The sequence below is a fragment of the Anolis sagrei genome, chromosome 5 (assembly GCF_037176765.1).
Source record: "Anolis sagrei isolate rAnoSag1 chromosome 5, rAnoSag1.mat, whole genome shotgun sequence".
Lineage (NCBI taxonomy): Eukaryota > Metazoa > Chordata > Lepidosauria > Squamata > Dactyloidae > Anolis > Anolis sagrei.
The window spans coordinates 44,622,699-44,634,946 of NC_090025.1; the positions used below are offsets into that span (position 1 = coordinate 44,622,699).

General features: G+C 41.9%; 1 protein-coding gene across 2 annotated transcripts in view; it reads right to left on the reverse strand.

Moving 5' to 3' along the window:
* Window positions 1-11,718, reverse strand: part of ELF2 (E74 like ETS transcription factor 2) — a 52,293-nt gene extending 40,575 nt beyond the window's left edge. Inside the window, exon 1 of one of the 2 annotated variants that reach the window (XM_060778929.2) lies at window positions 11,538-11,718. The gene's annotated coding sequence lies outside the window, so the exon portion shown is untranslated. The remainder of the gene's footprint in view (window positions 1-11,537) is intronic. The other variant, XM_060778928.2, reaches the window with a different exon arrangement.
* Window positions 11,719-12,248: the final 530 nt, after the last annotated feature.

Genomic DNA, 12,248 nt, shown 5'->3' on the forward strand with positions numbered 1-12,248 from the left:
TATGGGTTTGAAAAAGGTGCAGAAAAGAGCAGCCAAAAATTACCAAGAGGCCCATGATGAAAGTTTACAACATTTCAAGTTTTTACTTTTAAAAAAGAAGAGGGGAGATGATGTACAGAACTAAGTATGGAAGAGAAAATTGACAGAAAAGGTTCTTTTCTCTCACATAGTACTAAAACACAGGATCATACATCAAGCTATTTCTGGTGGGAAAAAGAGGATAAAAAGAGATGCCCTTCCCGACAGCACATAGTTAAAACCAAGGAATGTACTACCACTAGTGGTTATGGCTGCCAATTTGGCCAGCCTTAAAAGGAGGTTGGGATGGATTCATGGAGGATACAGCTATCCATGGCTACTAACTGCAATGAATAAATATTAACTCCAGCAAGAAAAAGAAACAGCATTTGCTGAGATACATGAGTGGAAAGCTTGTGTTGCAATCATGATCTGTTTCTGGGCTTCCCATGAACAACAAGGCAGGCATCATAGAAACAGAATGCTAGAGTACCGTAAGTACGCAATAGTTTCGTCAAAAAGGGATTTTCTCATGTAGTTGTACAAAGTTGGCACCTCTGTGGCTTAATGTGTATTAGGTTCTAAGAAAAAACATTTCTATTAATTTGTTGCAACAACAGAGAGATGTTAAGGTGAGTGTACCTATCACTGAAAAAGATATGAGCCTTCTTTTAAACTGCTGTTTTACATATTTCAAAGGAAATGTATTCCCAAACACCAACCATTTTTATTAGGCCCCTTCTACACTGCCTTATAAAATCCAGAGTATCTGCTTTAAGATGGATTATATGGCAGTATAGACTCATATAATCCAGTTCAAAGCCAATAATGTGGATGATTTACTTAGATAATCTGGATTATATGGCAGTATAGAAGGGCCTTAGAGGACTAAACCCTGTTCCTTTAATTCTCCAATATAGTTATAGCCAACACTGGTCTCAAAACTTCATTTTTAGGCACATACTTGCTACAGCCAAGAGGTCACAGCTACAGTATATGTAAAATACAGTACTTCCATACCATTTAATTAATGTGAATTCTAAACCATTCAAGCGGTTTCAATTAATCCACTATTTTCTGTATTGAAACCATTTGTGAGCTGCCTGTTCCATGCTGCAGTTGCATAAAATTAACAATATAAGAGATTTGTCAGACTAAAAACAGGGAGGGAAAAACTTGTATTGTTAAAAACAAGGTTGCTAGAGTTCAAATGGAAGTTATGCATTTTGTACCCCATTCCTCCAGAAAGCTAGTAGTAAGCCATTCAAAAGCTTCAGGCAAAATTGTATAAGTTCCCTTTTCAATCACTGCAATACATTTCACTATTCATGCAGTTGTAAGTCAGAGCAAAAATTCAACCTAACAGGATGAACTATGTAAGAATGCAATATGAGATCCATAAACTTCAGCACCTTGAATTGAATTTAAGCACATAGTAATTGCTAGAGGAACACAATCAACTAATTATGTTTATGACATCTCACAGCTAAAACAAGACGTATAACAAGATTTTGCAGTAGCAGAAATGTTGCTGCATAGAATGAGTGCTTGAGGCCAGAAGTTACAAGAGCACAGACTAGTTTTGCAAAGTCCTCTTTGTCCAAGATAGGGCAGTGTTAACCGGTACTGGTAGAAATTGCTTTTAGTAACTACAGCAACAAGTTTACCACAGAAAAGCAGGAATGAATCAACCACAACTAACTCCAAGTCTCTAGTAAGAAGCAGCACTCATTGTTTTGTCTGACATACTACCAAGAAATAATGCATATGTTAAAGCCTTTAAAATCTGAAAAACAAATCAGCTGCATAACAGTGCAATATACAAATTAAGGTACAGAACCTCATAAAAAATAAACACAAAGTCTGAATAAATAGAGATGTTTGCTAAATAAACACACAGAAACTCCATCTCCATAAGTAAATTTGATAGGATTCATAAGGTTATATTGTGTATACATGTTTAGTTTACGACAATCCCAGGAATTTCTCATTGGATATTCTTAAGCAGAAAATAGAGGTGGTTTTGTAATTTCTCTCCTCTGAAATATAGTACCTGGAATTTGGTGGCAGTCTCCCATTCAACTACAAACCAAGACTGACTCTGCTTAGTTTCCAAGATCAAAAAGGAACTTTTGTGTGTGTGTGTATCAGGAGCAACTTGAGAAACTGCAAGTCGCTTCTGGTGTGAAAGAATTGGTCATGTGCAGAGACATTGCCCAGGGGATACCTGGATGTTTTATCATCCTGTGGGAGGCTTCTCTCATGTCCTCGCATGAGAAACTGGAGCTGACAGACAGGAGCTCACCCCATTCTCTGGATTCGAACCACCGACCCTTTGGATACTCAGACCTTTATAATTCACTATACCAATTAAATATTTGGTTTAATTTTCTTCATAAATACAAAAAATTCCAAGTATATACAATATGACCCCTGTACCTGTGGTTTCATATACCACATTATACAAAATGTCCTCTCTCGTTATTTTCTAGTTCCTCCAGTGAGACTCTATGGTATTCTAGAGCCTAAAGTCTTTTTGTTTCACTATTATCCACAATTTAACATTTTCCTAAAAGTCTGGGAACATAGCCACCACAGATGTAGGGGTCATATTGTAATGTCTTATAGATGTATTCAACCCTTTCCCAATGCATCTTCTTCACACTTTGTTGTGTTACCATCTGGAACTAAAATGAATATAACTGGCATTGTTACCACTTAATGTATACTCAACACTGTTAAAATGCAAAATATTTTTGTCTAGCACAAACAACAATATTTTGCAGAAGCATCCTTTGTAGCTGTTGCGGCCACAAATTTTCTCAAACATGCTTCCTCAAAGGAGTCAGCTAACTGATGCCCAAGGGACATATGTAGAGACTTCCATGGCCAAAACAACTATCTACAGACCCACTAAGAAAGTGGTTCTCAACCTGTGGGTCCCCAGGTGTTTTGGTCTACAACTCCCAGAAATCCCACCCAGTTTACCAGGTGTTAGGATTTCTGGGAGTTGAAGGCCAAAACATCTGGGGACCCACAGGTTGAAAACCACTGCACTAAGAAAATCCAACAAACGCTACGTTCAGCAAAGGACAAGAGGGATTAGCTCACCTCTGCATGAGTCTACCATGCAGCTGTGGACAAGTCTACATCGGGACCACCAAACACAGCATTGCCCAGATGCAAATCAAGGAACATGAAAGGCACTGCAGACCAATTCAACCAGAGAAGTCACCAATAGCACAGCACTTGATGAACCAACCTGGACACAGCATATAATCTGAGGACACAGAAATGTTGTTCCACTCTAACAATTACCATGTCAGACTACACAAAAAGCCACTGAAATCCACAGGCATGTGGACAATTACAATAGAACGGAGGAAACCATGAAAATGAACAAAATATGGCTACCAGTATTTTAAAAAACTCTAAAATCACAACAGTAAATAAAGAACAACACTCAAAAACACGGGAATTGCCACACACCAGTGCTATTCAGATTCTTGTTTATAAAACAGTCCTGTGTCAATTAGGTGTCATTTTCCTGCAGAAAAATCGGACTTTTCTCCTGTTCCTCTTACAGCCTGAAACATGTTTTCTGTACAATTTGCCTCCATCCATTTGGCTCTGAATCTTGATCTGTTTCCCAATCCTTGCTAAGAAAAAAAATATCCCCATAACACCACACAACTATCCCTACAACATCACACAATCCCTAGGGCAGTGGTTCTCAACCTGTGGGTCCTCAGGTGTTTTTGGCCGACAACTCCCAGAAATCTCAGCCAGTTTACCAGCTGTTAGGATTTCTGGGAGTTGAAGGCCAAAACATCTGGGGGAAACACAGGTTGAGAACCACTGCCCTAGGGCTTCTATTCCAAGGAAATGAGTCTGGTAACTTTCCACCACACGTGACATATGCAGGAAGGCCAACAAGTTTGCTGTCATTAGACCAAAGAGAACTTTTCCACATGTTTGCTAAGTCTCTCAAATGTCAAACTCCAAATGGGTTTTGATACAGGTTTGTTTCACCAATGACTTTCTTCTCACCACCTTCCATAAACACTAGCTCTGTGGAGCATCCAAATGGTCAATCTCCCATGGATAGTTTCTCCAGCCTTGTCTACAGATATCTCCAGATCTTTCAGAGTTATCATTTGTATCTTGGTTGCTTCTCTGACCAAGACCCTCTTTACCTAGCACTGAACTTTGGTGGACAGTCTTCTCTACACTGAGTCAAGACTGAGCCACATTCTTTCCGTTTTGTAATACAATGGACTCTAGGTATCTGCTGGGCTTTAGTTCCAGGGCCACAGTTGATACCAAAATCTGTGGGTGCCAAAGTCCCAAACAGTGGCAAAGTAAAATAGTGTACCTTGAATAAATTGGAAAAATCAACATTTGCCTTTTGACAAATTTATATTATTTGTTACTTGTATAGGTTATTTAAGTTCTTACTTCCTGTTATTTTGTCTTTTATTAAGTTTAGAGTTAGGTTGCTTTTATATTGTTCAGTATGATTTATCCTGATGTAATTTGTCTGAATGTTTTTCTCCCTTTTTGGCATTTAATGTTTGCCATACATGTTTGAAAACATCCTAAGTCCCTATGGGGAGGATAAGGTGGTCTATAAATAAAGTTATTATTATTATTTATTATTAGAAACACAACAAGATGAGTCCACAGCAGACACTCTGCTGGCTGTTGAATTGGATCACATGTCGAACACTTCCCAAGTGTCTAGGTGCAGATCCCAGTAAGGTGGCCTTCTGCAGCTGGCAGATGGTAATTTTGTCAGCGCCAATTGTGTTTAAGTGCAGGCCAAGGTCTTTAGGCACTGCACCCAGTGTGCCGATCACCACTGGGGCCACCTTTACTGGTTTGTGCCAGAGTCTTTGCAGTTCGATTTTTAAATCATTATTATTTGATAATGGAGATTTAATCTTATTTTAAGTCAAACCATTTTAATATAGTTATATAACTAATCAACTATGAATGAATTCGAAAGGTAAGCTGATATAAATAGATAGATAGATAGAGATCATAAACAGCCCACTATCATCACAAGATCAAGTCACACACAAAATTTTAATGCATGTATATACAGTATTGTCTAGAAAAATTAATATGAAGCACACTGAACCATTTATATCCAAGAAAACTTCTGTTTTCACTCCTAAATATAGGAATCACAAGCAAACGATCATTACTCTCAGCAATATAGATGATTGGTCATTTGGGAGTCATAGATGGTTTATAAAATAGTGGCATCATCACCATTTCAATTTTATTGTTCAGCTTTAAGAACACAGTAAAATTGCACTGCTTCACATCTAAAAGCTGAGCAATGCTAGCCATTCCAACTGAAAGTTGCATCTGCTAAAACATTTCCCTTTTACACAGCTGGGTTCTTTAAACTAAAAAGGTAAAGGTAGTCCCCTGACATTAAGTCCAGTCATGTCTGACTCTGGGGTGTGGTGCTCATCTCCATTTCTAAGCCGAAGAGCCAGCGTTGTCCGTAGACACCTCCAAGGTCATGTGGCCGGCATGACTGCATGGAGCGCCGTTACCTTCCCGCCGGAGCGGTACCTATTGATCTACTCACATTTGCATGTTTTCGAACTGCTAGGTTGGCAGAAGCTAGGGCTGACAGCGGAAGCTCACGCCGCTCCCCGGAATCGAACCTGCGACCTTTCGATCAACAAGCTCAGCAGTTCAGTGCTTTAAACCACTGCACCACCGGGGGCTCTTTAAACTACACATGTCTTAATGTCCTTCTTTCGATCTAGTCATTAGAGAAAAAGAAAAAAAAAGCAGGCACAGGCAATAAATAATGCAAAGTTGCTCTCATGTCACCAATTAAAGGAGACTCCTGGAGCTGATAAGGATGAGCATGCTAGCACAAATATTTGATGTAGTGGCATGCCATCGAGGCTAGAGATTATCTGGCAACCCTATGAATGAAAGCCCTCTAAGAAGTTAACCATCCTGTTCAACTTCTATACAGGGCCATGACTTCCTTTGTTGTGTCAATTCGCTTGTGCCGAGATCTTCCTCTTTTCCTATTACCCTTCACTTTAATGAGCATCATATTATTTCCCACTAAGCCATTTCTCCTCCTAATAATTCAATTGAATTATTCTGACTTCTAGTGAGAGTTCAAGATTCATTTCCTCTGACTCATTTGTTTGTTTGTTTTTGCAATCTGTGGTTTGTGTAAATCTTTTCCAAATTAATAAAAAAAATCAAAAGAATTACAGAAAGTATAGAAACTATTCGCTAATGTTAGGTAGGATCCAATAAGTTGCATACAACACTAACGGCGATATCACCTGTGCTTGATGAAGCAGATAGTGGCAACTGAAACCTACTAAAGTGCCAGTAAAACACTTCAATTTTAAAGTTTAATAATGTCAGCATGCATTAAAATTAAAGTATAATAATCTGACTAACATCTTTTGTGAGCCAACCTGAGTCCTCTTGGGGAGATGGTGGTGGGGTATATTATTATTAACATCATATCTATACACATAATAGAAGTGAAAATGTGTATGTGGCGGAGGTGCCCACTTACACAGACAGGCTCTCACCTCCACAAACAGCTTTAACCCACAGTGCTGAGAACACACCAAAAGCCCTCCAAGGACATTTCAGTTTATAGCCGGCACCATGAACTTATCTCCCAACCCTGCCAATGTCCTTCCCAAACACCATACTGCAAACCGCCCAAGTGAAGGCTTTCATTTGGGGACAATTTCATCCTAGATATTTTGTTTTTCCTCCAGAATGGACATTCCAGGGTTCCGTTCTCTCTCCATGGATGTGGAATTTGCATGATCCCACACCCACTGCCGCTCCTTTAACCCTTTCCTACCCTTTCCTATTGCAAACAGCAAACAGAAATTGATCAGCAACTAAACAAGAGGGAATGATTCACCATGATTTATAGAAGTCACAGTTAACCTACATCCAGCGAGCACTGTGAACCCAACCAACGAGCGCTATGAACCTAACCAACGATGCATCTGCACCAAACTTGCCATGGATAATGGAATTTGCAGTACCTTCACTCACTTCCAGAGACAACTGCGACCCCCCACAAATGACAGACCAAGACCAAACTTAGCATACAGCTCCACCCATGACCCACTTTACATCTTGATATGGTTTGGGGGAGGATGGACCACGGAGAATGGGATGTACAGTACCTTCACCCGATTCATTTCCCACAGGCCACTATACCCCCACGAATGAGAGGCCTGGACCAGACTTGGCACACAGACTCACCGTGACCAACAGAACATACTGAAGACTTTGGAGGAAATTGACTTTGATGTGGCTACCTGCATCCAGAGAAACTGTAACCCCCACTGACAATGTACTGGGTCCAAACTTGGCGCAGAGAAGCCCCATGACCAACTGAACATACTGCAGGGATTTGTGAGAATGGATCTTGATTTTGGGAGTTGTAGTTCACCTGCATCCAGAGAAACATTGGCCCCCACCAACAATGGACTGGGACCACATTTGGCACAGAGAAACCCCATGACCAACTGAACATACTGCAGGGGTTTGGGGAAATGGACCTTGATTTTGAGAGTTGTAGTTCACCCTTATCCAGAAAGCATGAACCCAGCCGATGTCAGATCTTGACCAAAGTTTGCATACAGACCCAACATGGCCCACTGTGCATACAGGTGGGGTTTGAGGGTGATTGTCGCTGGCATCTGGGAGTTATAGCTCACATGTATCAAGAGAGCACTGAATGTAGCCAGCATCTGATCTGGACCAAACCTGGCACACAGGCCCAACATGGCCAACTCTGAATACTGGTGGGGTTTTGGGTGAATGATCCACGATTTTGGGAACTGCAGTTCACGCACATCCTTATGTATTTTCTAATGGTAGCATTCATAAAAAAAAACAACAGGAAAGACTGACTTTTTCTAAGAAATAGAGCTACAGATTACCAAACTGATGTTACTTAACACCCCAAGACAAACTATGCCTTTTTCAAATAACCCGGGCATAGTCAGGTCCCCAAATTAGTAGTAATAATAATAATAATTACAGGTGTCAGCAAACCACATTCAAATAAACTTTCATTTTCTCAGAACATGCAGGAGCGCTGTATCTGGTACTTCTTTTAAGGCATCAACTGGACAAATACACACACATATATAATAGACAACATTGTAGAAACTTCAACAAGCAAAATTTACCTTATCCAAATACTCCACTACAAAATTAAAATCGTATAGATCGATGTCATCATAAGCCATCTCAGTAAAACTACCACTTAAGCATTTTTATGCTTCAGCCATATAAAGTGTCCATAGGTCTTAGTATACTGGTTGCTGAAAAATTGCAATATATTTGTTTATTTACTTTATTTTTATCCTGCCTTCCTCTTGATAACAGGGACTTGTCATAAACCTTGTTTCAAAAAAAATTCTCTTTCTTTCCTCACTGAAGACAGCCCCAGCATTTTAAGATGCAATACAGTAGTCCGTGTCATTATGACTTTGTTGTCTTTCTCCCTTGCAGTTAATATCAACAATATAGACAAGCATGTTACTCCCTTTAAAAGCAAACACAACAATGTATGACAGCTGAAGAAAGCTGAAAAGCTTACCCAGGCCAACTTTCCTTCCATTTCCAGAAAATGAGTTATTCCTTAGAGTTACAAGATCAATGAGAAGAAGTGGGAATCCCCTTTTTGATCCCATGAGGCTCACACCAGGGAGCAGACTCACAACCATCAAGCACAGCAACCGCATAATCTAACCGGACCCATATCCAAAAGCCAAAGAGAGCAAGCCAGGACACATTTGCAGCCCTCCTGCCTTAAAAGACAGTCACGTGCAGAGGCCAGTGATCCATATCCGTTCTTAGGAGAGGTGGAAAATATTTGTAAACCACAGCAAGGACAAGGGGTTTTTGTTGTTTTGTATGTTTTGAAGGTGGGGCTGGAAGAGGGGAGGACGCTCTCTCTTTCTCAACCAAGAAGGAAGGCACTAGGTTAACCAAACCGATGCTCCTACCAGGATCTCCCTTTGAAACGCTTGACTGGGGAAAGGAGGCAATATATGTGTACGTGTTTGTGTGTACATACAGACACAGACACACACAGAGGAAACTGAAAGTAAAGGCTTGCTGTTGGAAGTAGCATACACGCATATGTGCGCATACACCCACACACACACAAATTGAAACTAAAGGCCTGCTGAGGAAAGCACTATACATACATATGTGTTAGTGTATTATATGGCATATTTGAATATACATATACACACATACACAAAAGCAGAAGATAAAGTCTTGCTGGTGGAAGAAACATATGTGTGTACATATAAAATATGTGTATACACAAACAAAGCTAGAAGTAAGTACTTGTTAGGGGAGGCAATATATATACATTTGTGTGTGTATACTGAAAACTGAAAGACTGTGGGAGGCAAAGTAGATGAGTGATAAGGGAAGCAATGTACATGTATGCGTGTACATGTACACACAGACACAGAGACACACAACTGAAAGGAGAGGCTTTTTGAAGGAGGCAACATATATACTACATACATGTTTGTGTGTATAATTAAAATGTCTGTGGGTAAAAACACAAAATGAAAGGAAAAACTTGATGGGGAGACAATATATGTGTATATACTGGTATCTATCTATCTATGTGGACACATACACAAAACTGAAAATAAAGACTTGATGGAGGAAGCAAGATTCATATGTTTGTGTATGTATGTGTGTGTGCCTGTATTTATAAACAGACACACAAACATCTACACAAAACGGAAAGTACATTAAATGCATGTATGTTTGTCTGTGTCCAGAAACACAACTGAGGGCAGAAGATTCCTGAAGAAGGGAACGTATTATGATGTGTGTGTGTGTGTGTGTGTGTGTGTGTATATATATATATATATCTCCACACATATCCATTCACCCACACAAAACTGAAAGGAAAGACTTGTGGGGGAGACAACATATGTCTGTACATACATATACATATATATCTGTGTGGACACATATACAAAACTGAAAGTAAAGATTTGCTGGAGAAACACAAACATTCATGTTTTTGTATGTATGTATGTATGTATGTGCCTGTATGCATATACAGGCACAAACACATCCACAAAAAACAGAAGGTACATTAAATACATGTATATTTGTATCCACATACACAACTGAAAGCAGTAGCTTTCTGAGGGAAGTCATATATAATTATACATGTTTGTGTGTGTGTGTGTATATATGTATGTATCTCTTTCTATCTGTGTGGACACACATACATATACATCCACCCACACAAAACTAAAAGTAAAGGCTGTGTACGTGTTTGTGTGTACAATATATAATGATACATATGTGTGTGTGCCTGTATATGTATAAGCAGACATGCACACATCCACACAAAAGCACATTAAATACATGTATGTGTGTTTCTTTCCACATACACAACGGAAAGCAGAAGTTCCCTGAAGGAGGCAATGTATCATGTATGTGTATGTATATGTGTATGTGTATATATACACAGACACAGATATATATCTTTGTGTTTCTGTCCACATACACAAGGGAAAGCAGAAGCTCCCTGAAGGAGGCAACATATCATGTATGTGTATGTTTGTGTATATGTGTGTGTGTGTGTGTGTGTGCGTGTATACACATATACACAGAGACACACACACAAATATATCTTTTCACACATATCTGTCTTTGCACACATATCTATCCACCCACACAAAACTGAAAGTAAAGGCTTGGGGGGGGGGGGTAGAGGGCTGCTGGGAAAGCGAGGCCAATTGACAGGCCAAAGGGAGAATCCGCTTCCCTTCCCAGCAGCTTCGTTTGCGACCCCCCCCCCCCCCATTCACACCTCCCTTCCCTTCCCAGGATCAACAACAAAAGCCCAACCATCACCGATATCGGGGGGGGGGGGGGGGGGGCTGAGAGAAAGAGAGAGAGAAAGAGAGAGAGAATGGAGGAGAGACTTTTCTGTCATTCGCACAGATCTCCCCCTCCCTCCCCCCCTCTTGGGCGCAGCCACCCTCCAACCCCACCGAGAGGGGGCTGTTGCCAAAAGAGAAGGGGGCTTCCCAGCCTGCCAGGCCCGAAGAACAGCGCCTGGAGGGAGAATAATCTCCTGGGGTGGCTTTCCCTCCGTACAAACACACAGAGAGGGAGAGAGAGGGAGGGAGAGCTGTGTTGCACAATCGGGAGGGAGGCGATATGGTCTCGCGATTGGGACTCAGAGAGAGGGAGGGGGAGGGGGGCTTCCCAGGGACACACAGCTGCCTATTATATAAACCCACTCTGAGGAGAGAGACACACAGAGAGAGAGAGAGAACATCCAAGCCCCTCTGGGACTTTTCTCGATGGGGTTTTTTTTAAGGAGGAGGAGGGGGGGGATCAAGAGACCAATGCCGCCCCCTTCCTCAAGACGCCTGAGGATGAGGGATATTTGAGGGGGGGGAGGGGGGTCCTGGGAAACGAAGCCTTACCTTGTTTATGTGTCAAAAGGGAAAGCGGCGTCACGTCTTCGCTCAGGCCGAAGGGAGGAGGAGGAGGAGGAGGAAAACAGCCGGCAGCAGGAGAGAGAGAGAGAGAGAGAGAAGGAGGAGGATGGCGCGAGGGCGCAGAGAACAGGGAGGGAAGGCCCGCGCGGGGGGGGGGGGAGGAGGAGGAGGAGGCTCCTTCACTCTCTCGCTCACTCGCTGGCTGGCTGCCCTTCTCTCCTCCTTCCGCCCCTCCCTCCGCGGCTCCTCTCTCGCTTGTTCGTTGGTCCAAGGACCGCCCAGCCGCCGTTCCCTCTGCCCGCCCCCCTCCCTCCCTCCATGCGCGAGGGGAGCAGCGCGAGACCGACCGCCCTTCCCTCAGCCTGCCTTCCCTCCCTCCGCCTCCGCACACCCTCGCGCGCGCCTTCCTCCCCCCCCCCCCCCCCGCCCTGCACGCCTGGAAGAAGCAGCAGCAAGTCTGACTTATTATTAATGAAATGATATAGTTATTATTGTTGTTGTGCAGGTACAGCTGTACCAGGAGCTCCTATTTTGTTTGCTTTGCATTGAATGTTTGTTGTAGTCCTGGGTTTCAGGGACTCTGCAGATAGGTGGCTTCTTTTGGCTGCAATCATAGGGCAAGCCAGCTGTCAATTATAGTTAGGTTCCCTGGCATCAGCCCTTGCTTGAGTTGCTGGGTTTGAGCCAGCACCTCAA